The sequence below is a fragment of the Equus asinus genome, chromosome 24, assembly GCF_041296235.1.
Source record: "Equus asinus isolate D_3611 breed Donkey chromosome 24, EquAss-T2T_v2, whole genome shotgun sequence".
Classification (NCBI taxonomy): domain Eukaryota; kingdom Metazoa; phylum Chordata; class Mammalia; order Perissodactyla; family Equidae; genus Equus; species Equus asinus.
This window is the reverse complement of record NC_091813.1, coordinates 50,703,042-50,730,568: the sequence shown is the minus strand read 5'-3', so window position 1 is coordinate 50,730,568 and position 27,527 is coordinate 50,703,042. Positions and strand designations below refer to the sequence as shown.

At 38.1% G+C, this 27,527-nt stretch overlaps 1 long non-coding RNA gene across 4 annotated transcripts in view; it reads right to left on the bottom strand.

The window, feature by feature from the left end:
- Positions 1–11,565: 11,565 nt before the first annotated feature.
- The window catches only part of LOC123280454 (uncharacterized), a 37,353-nt gene continuing 21,391 nt past the window's right edge, over positions 11,566–27,527 (bottom strand). For 3 of the 4 annotated variants that reach the window (XR_011497849.1, XR_011497847.1, XR_011497848.1), the window contains exons 3-4: positions 16,319–16,451; positions 11,566–13,036 (exon numbers count right to left, since the gene is read on the bottom strand). This is a non-coding gene — a long non-coding RNA (uncharacterized lncRNA). Of the gene's footprint in view, positions 14,739–16,318; positions 16,452–27,527 lie in introns of all 4 variants that reach the window. The other variant, XR_006519367.2, reaches the window with a different exon arrangement.

Here is a 27,527-nt window from a genome sequence, read left to right as displayed (position 1 = left end):
CCCACCCCACCAGAGCCCTAACAGCACCAGCAATAGCTTAGACCTCTGCAGCTGCATAAGTGCAAAACGTCAGCATAGACCCCCACAGCTAACCCCACTGTTGTGTGCACATTCAAGGCTAGGCCATCCAGCTGTGCATTTGCACCCACTGGCCTGATGCCTGTCACTGTCCTCCACTGCATTGTACATACCCAGGGGGAGACTGTAGAGCCACAGGAGAGCAACTGACAGCCAGGGCCTCTGCACCTGCTTGTGGGCCCAGATCAGACCCTGTCTTCCGTTACCAGCCTGCACTACTGTGCTCACCTGAAGCTAGCCTCTCTAGCTGTGCACCTGCATGCCCCAGCCCAATCCCCATCACTAGGCTTCCCTGCATGTGCACACTTGGGGGGAGGAGGGGGAGACTACACAGTCACGGGAGAGCATACTAACAGCCAGGGCCCCTGCAGATGCCAGTGAGCCCATCATTGACTCTGGCCAATGCTGCCTGCCCTGGTCTCCACCATTATGTGCATGTCTGCAACCAGCCCCTAACACTACACAGGCACCTGCAGCTGGTCCCTACAGCCAGGTGTGTGCACACCCCTGGCTCTAGCCACCACCTCTGCCTGCCCTGGTCCTTAGCCACTGGATCTGGAAGTGCAGCTGAGGACCCCATCAGTCCTTCTAGTCACTGTGGGCCCCCTGCAGTGCTCACCAAGCACCACACAGTTGTTGATGCAGTTTACCCCAGCAGCCTGAGCTAAAGAGATATCACGCCCATCCTGAACCCAGTCTGCCATACACCCTCATATTTGGCACCCCACACCAATAGGACAGTGGTCACAGCATGTTCCATTGTGCCCCCACCCACAGTCAAAGTCTTCCCTTAATGAAGTCACTCTATAAAATCTGGAAGAGGTGACTGCTCCTTCAAATGTGTGGACACCTACGCAAAGCTACAAGGATAATGAAGAATCAGAGAAACAGGACTCCACCAAAGGAATATAGCAATCCTCCAGTAACTGGCCCCAAAGAAATGGAGATCCAGGGATTGCCTGAAAAATAATTCAAAATAATTGCTCTAAAAATGCTCGGAGAGCTACAAGAGAACACAGATAAACAACTTAATGATATCAGGAAAAAAATATAAGAACAAAGTGAGAAGTTCAACAAAGAGATAGAAAACATAAAAAAGAACCAAACAGAAATTTTGGAGATGAAGAATACTGTGACTGAACTAAAGAAGTGAATAGAGAGCTTCAAAAGCAAACTTGACCAAGAAGAAGAGGGAATCAATGATCTAGAATACAGGTTAATGGAAATTATCCAATCAGGGAAGAAAAAGAATAAAAAGCAATGAAGAAAGTTTATGGGACACTATTATAAGAAATAATGTTTGCGTAATTGGAGTTCCAGAAGAAAAAGAGAGCGAGAAAGGGGTAGAAAGCTTATTTAGAGAAATAATGGCTGAGAACCTCCCAAACCTGGGGAGAGATTTGGACATCCAAGTTCAAGAAGCTAATAGGTCATACCAAAATTTTAATCTAAAATAATTTTCTCCAAGGACACTGTAATAAAATGACCTAAAATCAAAGACAATGAGAGAATTTTAAAAGCAGCAAGAGAAAAACAATTTCTCACATATAGGGCTGTCAGCAGATTTTTCAGCAAAGATATTGTAGGCCACGAGAGAAAGGGACAATATATTCAAAGTGCTGAAAGAAAGAAACTGCCAACCAAGAATATTTTACCCAGCAAAGTTGTCCTTCAGAAAGTAAGGTGAGACAGAGAATTTCCCTAAAAAGCAAAAGCCGAGGGAGTTCATTACCACTAACAAGAAATGCTGGAAGGAGTAGATACACAATATAAAAAGAGGTAAATTGTAACATCAGAAAAATAAAAGAAGGAACATAAAAGAGTAGAGTTGTGTGCAAAGTTAAATAGCTATCAGCATAAAATAGACTATTATGTCTATAAGATGTTTTATGCCAGCCTTATGGTAACCACAAAGCAAAAACTTATAGTAGATTCGCAAAAGATAAAGAGAAGAGAATCAAAGCATATCACTATGGAAAATCATCAATTCAAAAAAGAAGGCAGCAAGAGAGGAAGGAAGAAATAAGGGAACTATGAAACACCAGAAAACAGTTAATAAGATGGCATTAGTAATTCCTTACCTCTCAATAATTACTCTAAGTGTAAATGGATTGAATTATCCAATCAAAAGACATACAGAGGTTGGATGGATAAAATAACAAGACCCAACTATATGTTGTCTGCAAGAGATGCACTTCAGCTTTAAGAACACATGTAGGTTCAAAGAGAAGGGATGTAAAAAGATGTCCCACGCAAGTGGAAACCAAAAGAGAGCAATGTTAGCTATATTTATATTAGACAAATTAACTTTAAACCAAAAATTATAACAAGAGACAAAGAAGGTCATTATACAAGGATAAAGGGGTCAACTTATCAATAAGATATAACAATTGTAAATACATATGCAGCCAACATTGGAGCATCTAAATATATTAAGCAAATATTAACAACTCTGAAGTTAGAGAAATAGACAATAATATAATAATAGTAAGGAAATTTAATACCCTACTTTCAACAATGGATAGATCACCCAGGTAGAAAACCAACAAGGAAACATTGGACTTGAATCATACTTTAGAGCAAATGGACCTAATAGATATATACAGAACATTCCATCCAACAGCACCAGAATTCACATCCTTCTCAACTGCACACAGAACATTTTCCAGAATACATTATATGATAGGTCGCAAAACAAGTCTTAGAAATCTAAGAAGATTGAAATCATACCAAGTATCTTTTGCAACTACAATGGTATGAAACTAGAAACGAATAACAGGAGAAAAGCTGGAAAATTCACAAATATGTGGAAATTAAACAACACATTCCTGAACAATGGATGGGTCAAAGAAGAAATCAAAAAATAATCTTGAAACAAATAAAAATGGAAACACGACATATCAAAATCTATGAAAATTTATGAGATTCTGCAAAAGCAGTTCTACACTACATTAAGAAAAAAGATCTCAAATAAACAAGCTAACTTTACACCTCCAGGAACTAGAAAATAAGAACAAACTAAGCCCAAAGTTAGCAGAAGGAAGGAAATAACAAAGATCAGAGCAGAAATAAATGAAGTAGAGACCAGAAAAACAATAGAAAAGATCAGTGAAACTAAGACTGGTTTTTTGAAAAGATAAAATTGCCAAACTAGACTAAGAAACTAGTCTAACAAGCTAGATTAATTTTTTTAAAAAAAGAGAAAATGGGCTGGTCCCGTGGCTGAGTGGTCAAGTTTGCACACTCTGCTTTGGTGGCCCAGGATTTCACCAGTTCGGATCCTGGGCATGGACATGGCACCACTCATCAAGCCATGTGAGGCGGCATCCCACATAGCACAACCAGAACGACCTACGACTAGAGTATACAGCTATGTACTGAGCGACTTTGGGGAGAAGAAGAAGAAGAAAAAAAGAAGATTGGCAACAGATGCTAGCTCAGGTGCAATCTTCAAAAAAAAAAAGAGAGAGAGAATATTCAAATAAATAAAATCAGAAACAAAAGAGGAGACATTACAACTGATACCATAGAAGTACAAAGGATCATAAGAGACTGCTATGGACAATTATATGCCAACAACTGGAGTTCTTGTAAGGCTTTATTGTACATCAATTCCTTGAGCTTCCTGGTTCCTTTATTGTACAAACCCTCCATCCACTCTCTCTTAAAACAACTCATCCCTTTTGAGATAGCTTGGGTGAGGTGGGGGGGGTACCTCTGTTTCTTGTGACACAAGGAGCCTGACTTGAGAATAACAGCAGATCACTAGAGCAGCTGGAAAGTCTACATGAGGTTATGTTGTTTAAGACCCAAGTAGCATGCAGCATACAACAGCCTTTCAATAAATATTACTTACCTTTTCCTAACCTCCTTAAATATTTTTAAAGAAGGCTTTAGATCATTAAATTTATATAGTCTGGGTCAACATTTACTTAACAATCCCCGATCTTTGCCTCATATGTGAAGGACAAACATGAGGAAAGAGACTGTTCCTGTGTAGCCTGCAGTAAATATTATCTTCATTCTCTTCGAGGGGACTATATTTCAGGAAATACTACCTCTAAATATTGTGCATATTTAGTGTATATTTGGAAGTGTATATTTGGAGGCTATCTGAAGTCTAGACTCTAGAAAATGATGCTGCATCACTTTCTAAAAGCAGATAACTATTATGATTCAGTATCTGAAGGCTGCTTACATCTACTCTAAAACCTTTTCTAAGAATCTCAGTACATGGCATATGAGTATGTTTAGATTAGCTCTAAGATTTTTTTTAACTTACAATAAAAATTATCAAATTATTTTATATTGGCCATTAGCACTCACAAAAGAGCAAACATCTTTATAGACAAGCTCTCATCAAAGGATAAAAATTATAAAATAAGCTCCATATCTATTTGAGTTCCTTCATGTCACAACGGCAAGTGTCCAGTGGCTAGAGACAGTCATATCTATGTTCAAAGAGAAGCCATACTCTTTATGTGCTCTATGACATCAGGCAAACTGCTTAGCCTCCCCAAATCTCAGTTTTCTGGGATGTTAGTGCCCATGTTACAAGGTGACGAGGATGAAACATAAAGAATGTAAAGTGTTGGACACAATGTCAGAGAGAGTAAATGCTCAAAGGTAGCTGTTATTATTATTGAAACAAAGTCTATTTAAAGACCTTACTGAAAAACACACAAAATTTTCTGGAAATTAAGAAGGGCCTCTCGAAGAAAGGTATTTATTCCCTGTAACTATCCATGGCATAAACAGATTTATTTGGAATACTACAAAAGAAAATTCCTAAATTTTCCACCCAATATTACCTAACACTCATACTCACATACATGCACAATGCTGCCCACCACCACCCTTAGTAGTCTTTTTATTTCTCCAGAGGAAAAGTAGAACATAAAGTTCCTTCTTCTAAACCACAAATTGGAGGTCATCCTCAGTTCATCTGGAAAAATATCCGTCAGTGTTTATATACACACAGACCTACACACGTATTCACTTCCACGTGCACACATACAAAATATTTGCTCATATGTATATTTAAACTATAAATTAATAAAGACCTTGATTTTAGTACTTAGCTAACATAAATGAATGAGGTGGTAGGGTAGCTCAATCACTTATAATGACCACAAGACTCATGCCTCTGTCTTATTTTTAACCGTCCCTGATGGATTTGTCTGGCAAACACATTCCATATTCCCACAAATCGTTCTGGAGAAGCAAGAGAGAGTGAAAGAGAAAGCAGCAGGGAGGAAGGGAGGAAAGAAAAAAGAAGGAGGAAAGAAAGAAAGATTCCATGTGTGGGGCATGAGTGTGGGTTGGGTTGGCAAGCCAAGTAAGTTTTGGGAAGTCAATTTTTTGCCTACCCAGAGCTTGTCCAGGCTTGTCCTAAGGCTGCATTGCAAAACGGGTAGTGATTTCTCTGCCAAGCATATTATTGGAATGAGTGGAGTCCCAGACCTGACTAATGTTTTCTTGTTGGCCCTCTTACTTCATTAGCACAAACATCTGAGGCTGTGGTGGTTAGAAGTGTGCTCCTCAAACATCCCAAATTTCCTGCTTTTTGTTTCTCAATTCCTTGATGTTTACTACCCAGTTTAAGAGCTGCTGACCTCTGCCCTACCCGGCACTAGCCCTGTGGATCATAAGTCCTTTTGCCTTTCAGAACCACCATTCCATGCACAGCTACATCCATGCAGAGTCTAGATATTAAGATTAATGACCCATGACAATTCAGCACCTTATTGAGAGATTCGTCTGGGGCAGGTACTTCATCATTTGAGGCTGCCCTATGTTTGGGCAACCTTTGGGATTAAGAGAAGAAATGGTTCTGATTGGTCATTTCAGTTCCACTGATCCTTAGGCACAGTAACAGGACAAGCTAAGGTCTGAAAGTGTTGGTTGTGCCAAGGAAGCCATATGTAGCTAGATAATAGTTGATTCACTTGATTCCAAGAATGTATAACCATCCAAAATCATGAAATTTTATAGCTAGACATCTAGTTTGATCCTTTCATTTTACATATTTACCGACAGAATTGAGGTCTGGAGATTTTAACTTTTCCCAGCTGATGGGCAGAGACTGGAACGAGCTTTGGTTACAGTCCAGTGGAAACTAAGTGTAACCAAAGAGGTTACACACAATTAGTAAAGGTTTAATGATGGGACTTTAAGTTCTCATAAACTTGAAAGTAGCACTCTGGGATAGGAGAACTGCAGTCACTAGAAAGGTGTATGATAAAATCGAAGAGACAACTCCAGGTTCTTCCAGAGTTAGGCTGAAGATTCCTCGAGACCTGTGTCTCATTCATAGCTCACAGGGGAGCTTTCTGATTGCAAACTCAAAACTCCTAAACGCCCTGAGATTAGAACTGGAGTACACTGGAGGGCAGAGAAGACTATTCTAATCAGCAAAGACTGATCATTTGAATTTAATTGACAAACTTGAGTTTCTAGAATTACGTACTGAGGACTCCAGAGTCATGAAAAGTAATCTAAGATAGAAAATAACCCTTATTCTTATTCTTTCTTTGTGGAACATTATTAAAAAATTCAGTACATAGGTAGCTATCTTATAATGAGGTAAAAATAACGAAGTTATTAATAAATAACAAACACCACTATAATATATTGCAATAGAATGAAGTTGTGATATATTTAATCAATTAGAATATAATATTATAATCAGCTGTAAAAATAGTTCCTAGGAATTTAAACGTTAGTAAGGTTACCAACTTATTGACAAGTTCCTTAAATAAAAAACAAAAGTTTTAAGATGTGAAATAAAGTATCAGGTTTATTTTTTATCATCTACCATACTCAAAACAGACCCTTTGTTTTCTCTCACAGGTACTAGCAAGGGTTATTCTGTTGCTGCCAGGAGATCTGGGTACGGGATGGCCAAATTAAGATCAGATGACTGTTCTGGTAAAATAAGAGTTCTGAGACTGGGGATTCAGCAAGAGGAAAACATTCACATCTCTCTTATAGGAAAATTATTAATGGTGTTGGCTATTTGGAAGAAAAAAGAAAGGTAGATGAAGAACCAAATTAGTGCTTAATTACAACAAATGTTCTATTAAACACTACATATAAAACAAACTATAATATCAATAATATAAGCCAATTTAAATAGCTTTTAGCAAATGAACAAACATTCTTCTCTAAGACTGTAAATTTTATGTAAAATAATACAATGCAGGACAGAGACTGGAATGTTCCATGAAACAGAAGGACTTTCAAAACTTTTTGTCCTGAGAGAAACATATGCCAGGAAAATCATTACATGATGAAATAATCTATCTTCATCCTGTCATGGAAAACACCAGAAAGTTGCTCTAGCTTTTTTTTTGCTTACTTGGAGGTAGATTATATAGTAGTGCACGTGTTTAGTGAAAATATATGTATGGAACATAACACCTCTTGAGAACACCATCACAACAGTGAAGACTTACATGATATTTAGAGAGCCATACACTTGTTGTTTAAGGAATAGTCTTAAATATCATAATCACCAATTGAATAGAACATAATGCCTGACTAGGTCCTTGCTCCCTCAAAGATCAGACAATTGTGTCAGTGGATTTTTATATGATTAATGGGCTAAAGATGGTCCAGTTTAATACTTACCCCTGAGAAAATTTGGATAGAAGTTCAACACTTTGCAAGTTCTAAATGTGATTTTCAGATTGGCTTACCCAGGGTTCTCTGGAGTAAGCTTTTGTGACATGAAAAGGAGAGATGCAAGTTCCTTTCTTTGAAGAATGAATTCTAAAATAATTATGCTTCTTTAAAAGAAGTTTATTGCCACAGAAGTTAGACAGTAGAAGGTTTCCACTCTGTGAGGAAGTAAGTAAGTCCTGGGGTAATGTACATTGATTCTACCTTGACCTTCATACGATTCCTCAACTATATCCTCTTGAATAGTTTTTATTAAGGCTGTTGAAATAGCCTGATCACTTTTCAATTTTCTTATTATGCTATTCCTTTATGACACACAAATCTCTTTGAAATAGAGAAAAAGTAAAGGATAAAATTTGAAAGTGCAACTTAGATTTGGGCTACCTAGTCTCTTAAAGTTCTAGGCTCAGATTCCTAAACATTGTAAAAAGGAGAAGTATATTTAGATAATCTTTTAAAAAATTTTATGCATGTAAACATGAAACACAATTAATACGTAATCCATTCTTCTTAAGACAATAAATAGGTGAGGAACTTCTGCTTATGTCCACATAAGGAGACTGGAAATCCCTTCTCCAAAAAATAATGATGGGGACCAGTCCAGTGGCACAGTGGTTAAGTGCACACGTTCTGCTTTGGCGGCCCGGGGTTCACTGGTTTGGATCCCGGGTGCGGACATAATACCACTTGGCAAGCCATGCTGTGGTGGGCATCCCACATATAAAGTAGAAGAAGATGGGCACGGATGTTAGCTCAGGGCCAGTCCTCCTCAGAAAAAAGAGGAGGATTGGCAGCAGTTAGGTCAGGGCTAATCTTCCTCAAAAAAAAAAAAAGATAAATTGACAAAAACAACCATTTTAGCACTCTGAAAATCGACCAAAGGCATACAACAATCTGAGGAAGTGTTTAGGATTGAAAAACTGCTGAACTTTGAGTAAAAATAATGAGAATTTGTGGCATTCTGGCCTGAAGCTGCCCCCTTCTGCTCCCCTCTCAGTAAGGACAGAGGTTTTGTAGAGGCAGAGCAGGCCATGGGGACTGGCAGCTTTTCTGTCACGGTAAGTGTAAGCTCACTCAATTTAGAGTGGTGGGAGACAACCACTCCCAGCCACACAGAGATTCATTGGCAGAGGACAGAAGCCTTACTGTCTTAAGGTGTTAAATACAACTTCTGTCCAGTTACTAAGCCAGGCAGACATGGGGAAACCCTTTGGAAACTAGGTTTAGAAATGAAAACAACCATATGTGTGCATAGATATACTATATATACACATATATGTATATATAGTTACTCTGCTCAGTTAAAAAATATAGAGATATATGGACATAGAGATAAATATATAGATATATGGTATATAATATATAAATATATATAGATATAAGTGTATCTCTATATATGTATACATATGTCTACATCTATATATTTTTTTAAATGGAGCAGAGACACCAGCACATCAAATGGCTAGGGAGAAAAATTTCACAAGTTTAGACTGGGCAAGTTACAAAAATCAGCAACAGCAATAATCTTCAGAAGTAAAAACAAATCAGAATCTAGAATCATTAAAATATATTGTCTAATATATCCAATTTTCAGCAAAATAAATTATGAGATGAGCAACAAAACAAGAATACATGACCTATATTCAGGAAATAAGGCAGTCAATAGAAACAGTCTCTGGTTGCCCCTAAATGTTAGATTTTTCACACAAAAAATACAAAGCACTTATAAAAAGCATCAATGTAGCTCAAAGAACTAAAGTAAACCATATTGAAGAATTAAAGGAAAGTATGACAGCAATGAATCAACAAATAGAAATTTTCAGTAAAGTGATAGAAATTAGAAAGAAGAACCAAATGCATATTCTTGATGTGAAAATTAAATGAAAACTTCACTAGAAGCTCTCAATAGCAGATTCAAGATGGCATAAAAAAGAGTCAGTGAACTTGAAGACAAATCAGTAGAAATTATCCAAGCTGAGGAACCAGACCTGTGGGACAACATCAAGTGTACCAATATCCATGTAATGTGAGATCAACAAGAATAGGAAAATGAGAAGGGGGAGAAAAAATATTTGAAAAAATAATGACTGAAAACTTACCAAATTTGATTAAAAAACATTAATCTGTATATCCAACAGGCCTGATGAACCCCAAGTAGATAAACTTTCTACATGAAACTCTCCTCCCTGGCTTTCTGTGATTGTGTACTCTCTTGGGTCCCCTCACACCTCCATGACTGTTCCTCCTTTGTATATTTTTCTTCTTCACTCCTTTTTTGCTCAGTGAGTGTATTTTAAAATGCCATGAAACTCTTATCTTTCTATACTACATACTCTCACATAGAAATTCCACCCATTTTCCTAGACTATCAGTAAAGAGACTTTCAAATCTTATAACATGGCTTCTGTATTTCCATTGCCTGGTTAAATATCTTTTCTTGGGTATTTCACTAGCCTCCTAACTGCAGAACGGAGATTCTTCTTCTGTTATTCCATATTTCTATAGTAGCATTAGCTATGAGTGGGCAAGAGGCAACTGAGTTGCTAAGTCTTGCCAATCCTACTGACAATTTTTTCCTTCTTATTCATTCCCACTGCTACTTTCCTAGTTCAGGATTTCATTACTTTCTCACCCAGATTAATTCAACAGCAATAACTGGCTTTCATGACCCTGTTCTTTTCTCTTTTTAATCTATCCAAACCATAGTAGTCAGATTAATATTCCTAAAGCATAGTTCTGATCATTTCACTCCCTGTTAAAACAACAACAAAATAATAGTTTCCCATGGCTCAAAAAGTGAAATCTGAGTTTGTGAGCAGAACATTCCTTTCTAAACTGTATTTACCACTTCCCTTCACCAACCCCAAATTCCATTTGAGAAAAAAATTTGTAGACTTTTCTCAACTCAACTGAAATAATCCAAGAGGTTTCAAAAGAGAGAGAGAAAGAAAAAAATGGAGGAAAAGGTTATTACTTGTGGGTGGGTACATGTTCCCTGACAACTTGTAAACGTTCTAAGATTTAATATTATGTAAGTTCTTGGAAGCGTAGAGTGGCCACATCAGCTATGAAAGATGAAAAGTTCAGGACACGTGGCCATGGAATATGGTGAGCAGATGGACAGGGTTTGGGTGGAGGAGATCCCACCCTGGACTTTTCCAGCCAGTTACAAACAGGAAGACAAATTAATTTATCTACTGAACAGGAGTATGTTGCTAATAAGTAGATACAGATGAACAGAGCTTCTAGCACAGGGCATGTGAGATAGATAACACAAAAATTAGAGCAAACATTTCTAGAATACTCAGTTTTGCTATTTGGAGCCATAGAGAAACTTGTAGCTCGAAGATGGACCTGGCCAAAGATGTCTGGGCAGCCCTCAGAGGTCCAGAGACCCTTGACAATGGGAAGCTAGAGAATCTTAGCTGGTTTGAAACTGCTTTGTTTTTATAACATGCTGCTGCCTCTACAGTGCTTTGCTGGAAAATGGAACGAGCTTTCTATTATTCTACAGCTTTGTAAATGGAATAAGCTACATGGATTTTGCAAATTAGGTAACAAAACTCTACAGATGCTGGTTGGGTGTGGGTCAAATTGTTTAGCAAAGACTTCTACTCTCTCTGTACTTATGCCAAAGGTAATCTTTGGTTCAGTCTATGAATTATAATGAATTCTAAATTCATAAGATCCAAATTTAAAATGTTTCACTGTGAACAGATGCATATTCATGAAAGATAGATGAAGCCAGAAAAGAAAGATTAATCAGGGCATCAAACAGACGTGAAAAATAACAAACGTCTTGTTACAGGAAAGAACTGATGAAGTTTATTCTCTGTGGCTATTGTTGTTTCTCTTATCTGAGACAATCAAGGTAATTGCAAAATTTCTGCTTCAGTTGCTAAAGATGTAATCTTCAGAGTTATACAAAATTCTATAATGTCCCCAAAAACTGCCACGGGTATTATTAAATGCAGGAGCAAAATGTCTAAAGAAATCAAAACAGACTTATATTCAATACCCTCAGAACCATTTTTTAAAAAACCAAATCACACAAGACATTTTTGCTTACTAACAGTCATTAAGTATGTAAAACCATTTTACTATATATATCTGAAATCTCAGACTTGATCGAAACATAGTTTTTCTAAATCTTCAACCTTTATTTGACCTCAAGACTCTCTGTAATCATCAGTATTATCAATGTTTTTCAATTTATCCAGAATAATTCTGCAATTAGAGCATTTCTAATTCTAAACGATGAATAATGACCCTATTGCAAAATTTAGCTAATATAAATCCTGCACAAAGCAACTTTTCTTATATACGTTTTCCTCATATATGAGAGGTACTGTGGCATGGCAGTGAGGAGCAGGGGTTCTGGAGTCAGATTATTTAGATTTATATACTGCCTCTACTATTTATCAGCTGTGTGACATTGAGCAAATATTTATTGTCTGTGCCTCAGCTTCCTTATCTGTAAAATAGGTGTAATGATAGCATTTACAGCTCATAGGGATATTGCATTTAACAAAGTAAAATGTAAACATGGGTGTTACCAGTAAATCATGAGCATTAGCTCTTCTCATTAGTGTCATAAATATGAATATATCTGTATCATATAGTCATTAATACTTTTTTGCAACAAAGGCTATGAACTTAGCCTAAAGTACATAGTCAGATATTTTGAGCACCATATAATTATCCCAATAAAATTTGATGTTGTTTTTTTCTTTAAAACTTAGAAACAAATATAGCAGGTCACATGTCACCCAGATAAAATGGATTATATATTAGTTTAAAAATAATGCGTCTTCATTATTAACACAAATTGCAGAAATTATAGCTTACCATTACCTTGAGATGAGCAGGATTTAGGCTAAAATTAGCTCTATCACATTATTTAACATCTTGCAGGCCTGCGTATCATTCTCTCATTCAACTGTTTAGATTCTGTCTAGGTCATCATGAACCTTTTCAACAGGAATGTACGTTCTGCTAATATACTGCAAGATACTCATTTTTAGATTTTTCTTCTATAAAACAGAGATATATTTATTATTATGTATAGCCAAAATAAAATTCTTCCTGGATACCAAAGGAGTTGACACGCGGTTTCTGGCTTTGAGGGTTCACTTCCATAAATTTGTCAACGGCTTTATCAAATTGATATTCACATATTCATGGTCAACAGAATCAGTTCAGCCAGGTTTGTCGATCTATCTTCATTCATAGTTGATTGAAGGACACTTTTCATTTATTTTAATTTGAAATGTTTCTTTTACGTGAAGAAAGATATACAATTGGTTAGGAAAGCTTTAAAATAAGGATGAGTTTACCAGAGATTCAAAAAAGTCCCATTTCACAGTAAATTCCAGAAATTACAATAAGCATCTGTGTCTTTGTTCTTTGGAATCAGTTCTAACACCTTTCAAATATTTCTGCAGTTGAAAATTTTCCACTAAAATACCTTCACCAGAAAATTCATCATAAATTTCTATTATATTTGGTAAAATTCTCCAGAGTTTGTAATGGATTGAGGATTATTTGAGCTCACTTCAGGCTCAGTTCGTATCTCTAACCTCTGTGGTACTATGTAACCCTGTGTTTAAACATAGATTCAAAATAAACAGCTATAGCACAGTGTTATGAAAAAGCAAAAACAGAACTTGGCTGCTTTTTCTTGAAATAAACATGTGCAGCTGAGTTCACGTGCAGGGAAGTTAGAATTACTTCCATGTCAAATATTATGTTTACTAAAGAATAAGTAATAAAAAACATGGTAATTTTCAGCTTACATGTATATTGTTAAATGTCAGTAACTGTAGCAGTTGTTTAGAACTTAGACCAACAACGAAAATGTTTTTTTCAGAGAGGAGTCGTATCATTGCCATTGTTTAGAATTGTCAGGGCATAGTTATAATAAAAAGCAGACTGGTATTTACTATTAATTTTCTACACTCAAAGCACTCCCTTATTGCCTATACTAGGGGTAGACCACTCCCACCATCCCGTCCTTGGTACACCACCGGCTGGATGAGAAAAAGAATGAGGGAAGCTGAGGAGGAGCATTCATTTCCTTTTAACTAGCAGGCTAAAAAATCTTCTGGAATTAAGAGATTCCAAGTAATTATAAGAATAATGAAGTGGCTTGTTGATTCATTTCTGGAAATATTCATAAAAAATACAAATTACATTCCCTTTTGCTTCTTCCCTAGGCTTGTTTAAATCATTACAGTGTGCCTTATTTTTGCTTATCTGCTGTCACTGGCAGTGGAGTAGTAGAACTTACTCTGATGCAATGGAGCAGATAACCAACTGTCACACCAAGATTAAAAATTTTGGCAAAGCAAACAAATCTCTGAAGTACCATTTGTGGTATTTCCTGGCCTTATCTGACACTTTAGCACTCTAGCACATACTAAAGGGAGGTGAAAGTATTCTGCTCAATATATGCACATCCTCTTGGATCTGGAAAGGAAATATTTGAGAAATTTAATTAAAGTGTAAGTGAATCATAATGCAAATCTCAGTAGGCTGTAGCAAATGATAAGTTTCTGGTTCATAGTTTAAAGAAAGGAAATAATAACTTAAGATATGGTACAATTCTAACATCCTAAGAATGTAGTATTGCCTAAATTGTAGTAAGTAAAATAACTGGAAAAACAGCATTAAATCTTTTTGCAATCAAATTTTCCACTAACTAAAATGATTACATCTTATATGTGTTCTGTGCTTCATGGACAAATTTGGTTGAAAGAACTACTCTGTCTTTCTTAATGGTCACAAAATAAATAGAAGAAATACCCATTTGGTACTTCCTGTTTGGTTCTGTTGATGGACTAATGTTCCTCTTGCTACAGCAATTGAGGATGTTTGTATTCTCGACTCCACCACAGAGAAGCAGGAAAGAATCTGAACTTTGATGACTTGTACTTCTGGCTTTGATGTGCTGCTCTGGCCTCTGTGGTCGAAGTGCACTGTGCAGAGGAACAGACTTGAACTTGTACTAACGGTAATGAAAACGCCAATCAAGAGTCTGACATTTAGCAGTTGTGTCTCTTAGTCTACTTGTGTAAGAACATAATTTCTGTAGTAACACATGTAATAGTTTCAATTGCCCTCAAAATTAGGCAGGTAAAATATACAACAAGGCATTTTCTAAAAAATAGATATAACGTGGTTAATGAGGTAGGAAGCATACACCAATAAAGGGTCCATCAATAACAAATAGAAATATTTACCAGGAGCATTTCAGAGTCAACTATTACGAGAATGCTTTAAAATTTGAACTCTAAATACCCTGAAATCCCAGTGATTTCAATCCTTTGGACATCAACTATAGTTCTTCCAGCAAAATATTTGCCTGAGATCCTGACAAGAAAATCCATCCTTCTCTTCCAACTGTAGCCTTTCTGGAATCCCAACATCATGAGAGACAGTTCAGGATCAGTTACGACCTCCCCAGGTCACAGTTGGGAGCTCAAGACTTTATTCTAACCCTTCCCCTTAACCACACCCTCCTCTTCCCTTGTTACTTCTTCACCTTGTGATGGAAGACAGGGAGAAATCCATGAAACATTTATTTTAATTTTCTACTAGGAAATAATCCCATAAAGTCTTTGACTCGCCTCTTTCTGTACTTAAGGGCCAATAGCTTACTCTTTGTGATGCACTGTGTAACTAAGTAACTGAGAAAAACAGGGTCTGTTCTGGAAAAGAGTGGCACTATACCAGCTGGAGATACCTCACCCTGCTGTTCCTTGTTCTTTCCTTTCCATACTGTCTGCACTGCACTTTCCGTACTATCTCCACCAACTTCGCTTTAGCGGAAAACCTATCTATTTTCCCCGGAGTTAGAAGGCCTCCATATTTGAAGATCACACAAATGACCCCCAAAATCAGCCTCTAGGCTACAGTTTAGTAAATGTGAAATGTCATGAAAATCTAACGGCCTGACTAATCATTTTGAAGAGTCTATTTTGGGTTAGATTTTGACTAGGGCTATCCCTCTTTATAGACTGTTCCACTGGAATGGCTTTAGGAAAATATATTTATTTTCTCATCTCTCTAGCAGTTTTTCTGCTTCGTTTTGCTCTTATACACTATTTCCCCCATGTAGGTTTTGATACATTCTCCTTTCATTCTGTTAAGTCTTCACCCTCATTCATGGTTTGTAGCTCCATAGTAAATTTCAGGGAGCACCCAATGTCTTTACATTGGACAAATGAAGAGAGAACCGAACGGTTTTCTTGGCTAAGCAAAAGAGACACCAAGTATGAGTGTGGTGAGTCAGGATTTGGCTGCCTTAGCATCAGCCAAAAGATACCCAGAGTGCCACAGCACTGGATGGAAGTACATGGCAATGAAGAGAGACAGATGGTCAAACAGCATAATGTTGGCATCATTTAAATATTATCAGTAAAATCTAAAGAGGTGAACTGACGTGAAGATCATAGTAACTGCCAAAAGATTTCGTCACTCTTGGCACCAGCAGCCTGTAGGGTATTTCAAACATAAAAGTCTTTCTTTCAAGGAAAGAGCTGAAGGGAACCCTTACCTCAGATTTTCCTTTCTTCTCTAGAGGCTCTCACTCCTCCAGCTTCTCGCCTTCCTCTCCTCTGAGCTCCTCCAGGTTGCGGGCTCTCTCTCAGCTGCTATAGTGATGGGCCAGGAAAATATCTGCATGCATGCTGTAAGTCAGACAGAAAATTATAAATGGGCTATGCATTTGAGAAGGCAGAATTGTAAATCAGAGAGTAGTTGTCTTTACATGGAAGGCAGAAGAAAATCACACAACATGATTCAGAACATCACAGTGTGAGAAACAGAAGTTGTATAAACATCTTAACTTCTTAGGAGACCATCTACCTACCCTGGTTGTAGCACAGAACACTAGTTTCTATGAAAAATGATGAAAGGTACAAGAAATTTGGGGATAAAGGCAAGGCAGAAGGTACAAACAAATTATTCTATATAATTTCTCTAATAAAACAAGGGAGAGAACCCGTATGTTTATAATTAAGCCCACCCCTAGAACTTTGGAGATAGTGTTTTACACCAGTCCTTATCTAGGAGTACACATGACAACTTGTGATGGACATTTTCACAAATATGCTTGGCCTGACCCAGACCTGCTAAAACAGTGTCTGAGAGTGAGGCCTTGGGACTTTGCAAAATTCAGGCAACCAGTAGTCTCACTCTTCTGGGATTTCCTTTTGTAAAAAATCCATCTCTTTCCAGTACTTTGGGAGCTTTGGTATCTGAAGGACTCCTCTGATACCACCAACCATGATCCTGGGATGCAAACACCTGGCCCTAGGCTTTCAGGTGACTGGCCACCCCAGAAGGGTTATTTCCCATCCTGGGTGGACCAGTAAACTCTGCTGCATCCCAAACCACCTAACACTGAAATGGGTGGTGTGTGTTCCCACTTGGCCTCCAACTGTCATGCAAAGGGATCATGGGCACTTGTTATTAGAGCCTCAAGGTGCAAATATGAAATGGGATAAACTGAGAGAAAACTTAGAAGCAGACGAGTAGGAGAGCACACACCATGTCCTGAGACTTCATTACCCACAGTTCAGGCCAGGCAGACAAGGACTGCACGCACCCTCAGAAGAATGACACTCTGTCCCTGTAATGCTCTAGCTATTGATAGGGATGAGTAGGGGAGCACAGTGAACATCTATGCAATGGAAGGACATGGTCAAATTATCAGCTTGTTCTTTCCTTGAGCTAGCTCAAGCTGGTTGAGCTACAAATTGACCATGGGCGTTTGGGGGAGCCGGGGTGGGGGGGATATAATGGGCCTCCAAGCCACCTGGATTTGTCTACTGTTGGTGTCCAACAAAGCCAGACTCTTTTTGTGCTTTATATATATATCACTGCACACAATCCTCGGTCCTCAGAACAACCTTGTGAAGGTTCCAAAGCTACATCACCTGCAACAACTTCTAAGTCAACCACGGTTTCCCTGCTGATGAAGGCTGATGGAGACCTGAGACTCACAGGTGGATTCAAACAGCTGTCAGAGGTGGAGTTGGGATTACAATGTGAGTTTGACTCCCAAATTCATATTCTTGTCATGAATCCAAACCACCAACTGCCAGCAAGTTACTCGTTCCCAGCTATTAAGGCAGACTAGGGAAAATAGGCAAAATATTCTTATTTTCCTAATCGTGCCTGCTGTTGCGTGCATCTTGGAGGCAGGCCAAAAACTAAGGAAAATCTTCCCACCCACCATTGGCAAGATGATTAAATAAGATATCAATAAAGTCACATCAAAATGATGGTGGAGTGGGTAGGAGAGGCCAACAGCAGACACGGCTTTGGGACCTGTATTTCCTGTGTATGAGAATAAAGACAATCCCTTTGAAGGATGGAGGTGAGGAGTGGGAGGGGGAATCTATTGACTGCTGAGTTCAGACATAGGCGAGCTTTTACTGGAAAGTCAGGGACACCCACCCAGAATAAGTCATGATTAAACTGAGATGTGAAGGTGGAGTAGGATTTAGCTATGTGGAAAGGTGAGGACTGAAGACAACTGCGAAGACCTGTGAACAGAAGAGAGAAGGACATATGCAAGAAGCTAAGAGTTCACCAACGTGTCTGGAGTGAAGAGAGTGAAGGGGAAAGCCATCAAAAGTTGAGGCTGTGAAGGTGAGCAAGCACCAAATCAGACAGAGCCTTATAGGCCATATTGAAGATGCTGTCTGTACCCTAAGGCCATAAGAAGGCATTGTAGGGTTTTAAGTAAGACCAGGATACAATCAGATTCACATTTCCTCTTTCCCATTTTCTCTCCCCATTTTTTCTCATAGGTGTTTACTCTAATAAATTTCTTGCACAGTTAACCCTGAATTGGTGTCTGTGTCTTGGAGAATCTACACTAACAAAAACTCAACAACTTTTAAAAGAAGCAAATGAGTTAAGGTATCTGCACAGCACATTAAACAAACAAAAAAAAAGCGATGCTCAATCAACTTCACAGGAATCTGTTAAACACTTTCTTTTCTGTAATTAGTTGTAGGATCAGGAAGTCACCTGCAGCAAAACAAAATACCAATCTTCCTGGGCTGGCTATTACTTCAGGCCACTCAGCACCACGTTCCATTGCACTGTTGTGGTGAAGATTATCTCTCAACTTGAAGGGATAATGCTTCACCAGAAAGTATTTTCTTTAAAATCCTACTTATCTAGTAGAGCATGGTTCATTAATTAATAGCTATGAAAGAAACAATTTCCTAAAGTCCATTCCCTGGGGAGGTTTAGACTGTCCGTTTATTGTTAGACACATATATCTGAAAGGGAAGTATAATCTTGAAATTATTAATTACTATTTTAATATAAATAGTGATAACACTTTCTATCTTACTGGGATATTAGAGTAGTATTCCATTTCTTTGCTCATACACATTATGGTATTTCTTGTAGATAAGATATATAATACATGCTAGAGAATAGAGTATTTAGGCAGATGGTTAAATCATTAAATGGTTAAACTGATTTTACACCATGTAGATTATTTTATACTTCATTATCAGACTAGAGTAAACTCTCTAGTTATGAGTTACGGATCAATCCTACGTCATTAGGATTAGTTGGAAAGTCTTTATAGAAAGATCCATGAACCCAACCATGAGCCAGATCATGAATCTAACTCAGAAGCAGGCTTTGGTCCTACTGTCTTCCATTTGTCTGTCTGTTTTCCAGCCTCAGTCTGAACTCTTTCAGGATAAATTTCAAAGATTTATAAAATTAAGGCATTTATTGAGATAAACTTTAAGCATTTAGTCTCTACTTTAGATGCAAATTAAGCTAACTTAAGAATTTTAGGACAAAAATGTAGTGACTCCAGACCCAATAAAGGAGAATTAAAGTACTTAATGGGGGCCGGAGGGATATTTTTTAAAGCATCAGATATAATTCTGAGGCAAACCAGCATTATGAGCCATGGCTTTGGAAGCCACCAATTGCCTAATTTTACACAATATAGTGCTGTAGAGGCTGGGTTCTGGAGATGAACAATCTGGGATACACTCCCCACTCTGCCCTTTTACTAGCTTCATGAGCATCAGTAAATTGCTGAGTCTCTCTGTACCTCATTTATTCAACATCCAATGTATGTTTCTTGAGTGCCAGGTTCTGTTCTAGGTGTATGCGAGTGGACAAAACAAATGGAAATTCCTGCCCTTGTGCCTTGTGACATTCACATTCTAGACCAAGGAAGTCGACAAGACAACAACAGCATAATAAACTGTTATATATATTAGAAGGTGGTAAGATAAGAAGGATTTGAAAGAGTGTGTGTGTGTTGGATCTTTCACCCTCATAGAGTGTGAAGATTGAACAGATTATGCATATAAGGTGCTTGGAACAGTGCCTGGCACATAATGTTCAAATAAATGTTATCTACCATTCCCTTATTTTACTAATGAGGAAACTGAAATCCAGAGAAGTGGAGGAATTTGCCCAAGTCACTCTAAGAGAGGATGCAAAGAGGCTGGGGGCTACCCCTACTCTATCCCCCCTCAACTGACTCCTAGAAGAATTTCTGTCTGGGACGGGACAATAGATGCTAAAACAATGGGGCCGGGCCTGCCTCTCCACGCAGATTCCTGTACCTGAATGTAACTCTTGCTGATGCCATACATCAGAAGCAAATATTGCTAAATGCAAGTTTTATTTGCATCTCTAAGGGCACGGATGAGACAAAGGGCCAAAGGAACTCACCTTGCCTGTAGCTCCAGCCAACTCGTTAAGCATCTTATATTATAATAGACATATGAGGGGATATCTACTGGTCTCCATTTATATCACAAATAGGTAAGCAATGGCTAAAGAAAAATGTAACAGGAAAGTATAAAATGCATTTTTGATTTAGTTGAATATAATAATTATTAAAATTTCCCTCAAATAAAATAGCACTATCTTATGAATAAAGCAAATCTGATAATTTCCCCAAATATGTTGAAGTCAGAGCATTATTTTAAAACATTTTTGTAGAGTCAGATGGAACTTAGAAATCTTACAGGAGACCAGAAGTCAGGAAAGTGATAATTGAAGAGATTTTCTTGAGAAAATCTGTTATTGAAATAACTTATCTGAGCCAAACTCCTATGAATGTCCAAACAATTCTCCTAACCCGTTATTAGAATGACTAATATTTTGGGGGGTTAGAAGATAACTCTGAAGGTTAAAACCCATAGGATGTGACTAAGCTCAAACTTGTTCCCATGACCCTCAAGTTAAAAAAAAAAAGAAAAACTGAACTCAAATTTAACTAAGAATTCAATTTGAGGCTGAGTAAAGGAAGGAGGAGCAGTCAATTTAAACACGTTGCAATCCACACTAGAACCTCTTTGAAAAATGTAATTTGCTTTGTTAGAGTCTTGCCTGATGACAACACAGCAAAATCTCCTTTTACCCGTATTGTGAAAGCACATAGACAGGAAAAGAGAAAGACAAAACCGTAAATCTTGTTTAGTACAAGAGATAAAATTGACAGAGAAAAAATGAGGGAAAGGAAAATTATCAAGGCAGAGGCTGAGAGCCTTGAAAACAAAGATAGTCAAGTGCAACTTGATGTGAACAGCAGAGAAAATTGCTCTGTGCCTGGGAGGGTTTAAGTTTATGTATAATTCATTTCTCTGTGTATTTTCTCTCTGATTCAGGATATAAGTTAGCAAGATTATTGGGATAGTGAGTCCTAAATCTCTTATTACAGTCACAATAGTAAGCATAATTAATGACTAGACTACAGATATGTTCATGAATTTAAAGCCAAAAAAGTTAAAATCTGTACTTTATAAGAAAACAATGACTAAGGGGCTGGCCCAGCGGCAGAGTGGTTAAGTTCGCGCTCTCTGCTTTGGCAGCCCACAGTTCGCAGGTTGGGATCCCAGTGTGGACCTACACACTGCTCATCAAGCCGTGCTGTGGCAGCATCCCACGTACAAAACAGAGGAAGATTGGCATAGATGTTAGCTCAGCAACAATCTTCCTCAAGCAAAAAGAGGAAGATTGGCAGCAGATGTTTGTTCAGGGTCAACTTTCCTCACCAAAAAAAAAGAAAAGAAAACAATGACTAAATCATTTGATTAAGTATACACAGGAATTAATGCTTCAACTAAGAGAAAAGTAAAAGAAAACTTATTGAAGTTTGAGCTTTTAGATTGGAAAAGAAAAACAAAGGTTCTATGTCTGATTCTGCTGGTGATTCACTAAGTTTGTGGCTTGAATTACTCCAACTCTGCTTGCAATTAATTCGTAAAGCATTTATGTGCAAAGCATTTAAAGATGCTAACATTTATGGGTGTTATGTAACCAATTATTATTACTAATCAACAAAAACATAAAGACAGTTCTGATCAAATTTATCAAGTGCTCCATGAACACATTTACAAAGCAAGGTGACGGTTTACTTCTGTTTGGCTTCATTTCAAAATTAGGTTGTAAAAGTACAGTCTGTGTGTTAGTTTCCTTGGGCTGCCGTTAACTGGCAGCTTAAAACAATAGAGATTTATTATATCACGATTCTGGAGGCTAGGAGTTGGAAATCAAAGTGTTGGCAAGGCTCTGTTCTCTCCAGAGCCTCCAGGGAGAATCCTTTCTTGCCTGTTCCAGCTTCTGATAGTCCCAGACATTCCTTAGCACATAACTCCAATCTCTGCCTCTGTCTTCACGTGGCTATTTTTTTATAATGACACGAGTCGTGTTGGCTTAGGGGCCTACCCTACACCAATACGACCTCATCTTAACTAATTACATCTGCAACAAACCCACCTCCAAATGAGGTCACATTAGGAGGTACAAGAGGTCAGGACATCAACATATCTACAGGCTCTAAGGATTGATGTTCCAGTTCCCATTTCCAGAGTAAACCATGTTATAGTGACAGTTGATGTCCTGTTAAGCCCTTATAGGTTTCTCTTCTCAGAGCCTCCCTCCTATATCTGGATCCCTCCCACCAACCACTCCTCAGTCCTGCAGTGCTTTCCTGAAATGCTCCTTCCTCCTCTTCAAATCCCTTCCCTCCTTTAAGGGCCAGTATATGTCTTCCTTCAGGAAGCCTGCCCTGACCAGTGACTGTGCCCACAGTGACTTACCTTCCTCCAAAGCCTCACAGTGCTCATGCCTGAATTATTTAACTAGTTAGCATCTTACTGATGTTTTTCAAAATGTATTTATGTAGTTAAAAAAATAATAAGTAACACATTACATACTTCAAAGCTGAAAAAATTATAAAATGTTGCACTCTCATCCCTGACCCCCATATTCCCTGGACATCCACACATCACCTAACGCTCAGCTCAGTCATTTTTTCTGCAGAATCAAGACTTAGACTAGATGATCTCTAAGGTCATTTCAGCCTAAAAGCACTAAGGTCCTAACACAGAAGAATTTAAGAATGAGGGGTAGCACATAGTGGTGGTTAATATACTCTAGAATCCAACAGAACCTGACTTGGAAACTCAGTTCTATCTGTTTCTTTCTGTCTCTCATTTCTTATTCCTACTTCACTCCAGCCACTCTTCTAGGCCCTGGGAATGCACAGCAAATAAGACTGTCAAGGTCCCTGCTTTCACAGTGTTTACATTCTCATGGAAAGGATAGGCAAGAAAAAAATACATAAACATGTGAGCAAATAATATAATTTGGGATGGTGATAGCTACCATGTGGAAAAATAAAGCAATGCAAGAGATTAGCAAGTGAAGGGCGTGTAGAAGATATTTTAAATAGTGTGTTGGGAGATGTTCTCTGCAAAGTGCTATTTGAGAGAGACCAGAAAAGTCTAGAGAAAAGCTTTCCAAGAGTAAGGAGCAGGATGTGTAAAGGGCCAGAGACGAGAAGGCAGAGGGTCAGAGCACACATTCTGCAACTTGCTTTTTTCCCTTTATTTTAGAGATAGTACACTGTGATCTTCTTCATTCTTTTTTATAGGTGCATTTTATTCTGTTATATGCATGTTTCATGATTGATTTAACAGTCTCTATTGATAGACCTGTGGGTTATTGTCCATCTTTTGTTGTTACAAGCAGAAAGTTACAAACAGGACAGTGTCAGCACAGCCTGCTGGAATCAAACAGAATCTGAGCTGGAAACACAGCTCTGCCTTTCTCTTTCTTTTCTTGTCTCACTCTTTATTTCTGCTACATTTCACTGACTGTTTTAGGCACTAGGGATATAGCAGTGAACAACAGGCCCAAGTCCCTGCCCTCAGGATGCTTATATTCTGGTGGGAGGGAGAGACGATATGAAAATGAACATATATGTAAAAAGGATATAGTTTTGGATTGCAAATGCTGTAAAAAAAAATAAAAAGCAGGACAAGGGAAAAGTAAAGGGCAGGGCTGTGGGTGCTCTTTTAGACATGTTGGTCAGGACAGTCCTTCAGGAGGTGATCTTTGGCAAGAAGTGAATAATGTGGAGGGCCAGCCATATAAAAATGAGGGGAAGAGCATTCCAGACAGAAGGAGCAGTGCGTGCAGACCTGAGGCAGGAAAGAGCTTGGCACACTGGAGGAACAGCAATAAGGCAGAATGGTTGGGGCACACTCAGCATTAGGGAGGGAAACTGGAGCTGAGGCTGCAGGCACAGGCAGGGTGGGGCACAGAGGCCATGCGGCCATCGAAGACATTTGGACTTATTCTAAGTGTAATGAGAAGCAATTGTGGAGGCCCTTTGAAAAGGAAAATTACATGTTCTGATTCACATTTTGGAAAGTCCACTCTGGCTGCGTGCAAAGAAGAGACTATGAGGGGGATGAGTGGAAGCAGAGATATGAAACTCTGTGCCATCCAGGCAAGAGTTGATGGGGGCATATCTACATCTACATCTATATCTATACCAATATCGATAGAGTGGGGGTGATAAATATGGTGAGAGGTGTGCAGATTTTACATACATTTTGAAGACAAAGCCAAAAGGAGTTGCTGGTGGACTGAATGGTACTAACCAAAAAAAAGGGGGGGAAATGAAGGATGAGTCTTAGGTTTTTGTCACGAACAACTGGGTGAATGGCGGAGCCATGGACTGAGATGAGGAGAGCTGCGGTAGGAGCACAGTTGGAGGGTGTGGGTGGGAAGACCAAGAAGGATATTACAGTTAAGAGCTAGAAACCTATTAGGCATCCAGATGAAGACTTTCTGGAATGGTCAGATACAAGAAGAGGACCTCATTAGCAACTGAAAAAACAAAAAAAAGTATTTTTCAGCCTATAGATGATTTACCAGCATATTTAAAGCCATTTGAGTAGACGAAGTAACCTAGGGAGGGAGCATACACAGAGAAGAGAGGGCCAAGACCAAGTCTAGAATCCTTCCATATTTAGAAGCTGGGAAGAAAAGAAGAACTAAACAAAAAAGATCCAGACTTTAAGCTTTGGTTTCCTCACCTGCAAAATAGTACTTACCTGTAAGAATTTGTGAGGATTGAATATGATTATACACGTAAAGTACCTACCAGAAAACCCAGTTGTAATACTCAATAAACTCTGATAGCTGTCAAAATTCAAAATGTTCCTTACATGTATGACTATTGGGCTATTTTCAATTTTGAGTTAAGATAAGCAAAAGTGAATGTATTCATACATAAATATTATCTGAAACCACATAGAATGGCAATAAAAGGATTCACATAAAATGATAATCATTAGTAACTGATTATCATTTTAGAGTGTTACGTGTGTATGTGTACTTCAAATGACATATATAATGATTAAACATATAAAATGTTATTTTCTAGGCCATCTTAGAAGAAAGCTTCCTAAAAAAGAGAGTTGTGTGTGTAGAGGTTGGGAAGGAGAGAATAAAACGAGTATTTATTGAGTGCTATGTGTCATGTACTATAATAGATGATTCTAATTTTACTTAATTTAGTCTTCATAAAGACATTATGAGTTAATATGAATATGTTCAATTTGCTAAAGGGTTAAATCTTTTGGTAAAAGCAATAATCAGAGATTTTAATTATCCGTTTCTTATTTTGTTCTCTTGACTTAAAAATTATTAATCATAAGAGCTACTATTTGTTGAGTATTTATTCTACTCAAGGAACTAGAACTCATAATTTACATATATTTTTTCATTTTTAAAACAACCCCGCAGAAAGATAGGTATCATCATCACCATTTTATAGAAGATGTACTTGAGGCCCAATGGGTTTATGGAAATTGCTTCAAAAATATAGTTAGTAAGTCACAAAATGAGAATGTGAACTCTTGTCTTTCTGATCAAAAAGCCCTCACTCTATCCACTACACCAGGTCCTCATCATAATATTTTGACATTTAATCTTCGTGTTCAACATTCCATATGTTTTCATTTATATTTGTAAACAAACATTTTCTGTCTAGCATCTCATTTCAAAATATATGAGGGCTGGGCCAGCCCAGTGGTGCATGTTCTGCTTTGGTGGCCCAGGGTTTGCTGGTTCAGATCTTGGGTGTGGACCTACACACCACTTGTCAAGCCATGCTGTGGCAAGCATCCCACATATAAAGTAGAGGAAGATGGGCATGGATGTTAGCTCAGGGCCAGTCTTCCTCAGCAAAAAGAGAAGGATTGGTGGCAGATGTTAGCTCAGGGCTAATCTTCCTCAAAAAAAAAAAAAAGAAAATGAGAGCAAAGAAGGACACACCAAATTCTGTGTTAGCTTATACATTTATAAGACTTAGAAATCCCTTAAAAGATTTAAGCTAAGCTTCAAAACAAAACAAAAAAGGGCCTATACAGGAAAAATATTTTTGATAAAAGATGAGCTGGAGGAAAGGTAACAAAAAAAGACCAAGATTCCTACTGTTGTTTAATTTTGTACTACCTAAAGAAAAGGAATTATTCATAATTTATTAATAATAATACTTCAGGGGGCCGGCCCCATGGCCAAGTGGTTAAGTTCACACACTCTGCTGCAGTGGCTCAGGATTTCACTGGTTTGGATCGTGGGCACAGACATGGCACCACTTGTCAGGCCACGTTGAGGTGGCATCCCACATGCCACAACTAGAAGGACCTGCAACTAAGATATACAACTATGTACCAGGTGGGATTTGGGGAGATAAAGCAGAAAAAAAAAAAAAAAGATTGGCAACAGTTGTTAGCTCAGGTGCCAATCTTTAAAAAAAAATACTAATAATACTTCATTTAAAAAAATCTTTCCCCATTAATGTAAGTACGCTTTATATCTAGTTCATGTCCATATAAAGTGTATGATGGAAATTTTATTTCTTTTCAGAGTAACAGTTTTCAATTAAAAGCATTCAACATTCTTTATTAAGATATTCTCTTGAGGTCGCTGAAATGCATCACAGATGATCCAGCAAGAGGCAGGCAAGGCTATGTACCATGTCTCCTGCTGGATTAGAAACTGTGGCTCTCTCTGTCAAATACTAAAAGCAACTTGTCACAAATTCAAGCAAACTAGTAATGAATCCACACTCAAACAGTAGGGTTAGTGAATGATGAAGTGGTCAGGTTCGGATTCTGCTTCATTTGTTCAGCAAGCCTGGACTCCAGAGGGTCTGGCACTGTGTTGAGGACGGAAAGATAAAGCACACAACTGCTGCCCTCAGGATTCACCCCGCAGTGGGAGAGAAAGATCCACAGCGACTCAATATAAGACAGAGTCCTAACTGTTATATTTTACCTCTATGCAAAGTGTTATGAATACAGAGATGGGTGCATTAGTCTGCTCAGGCTGCCATAACAAAATACCCCAGACAGGATGACTTAAAAAACAGAAAAGTATTTTCTCACAGCTCTGGCACG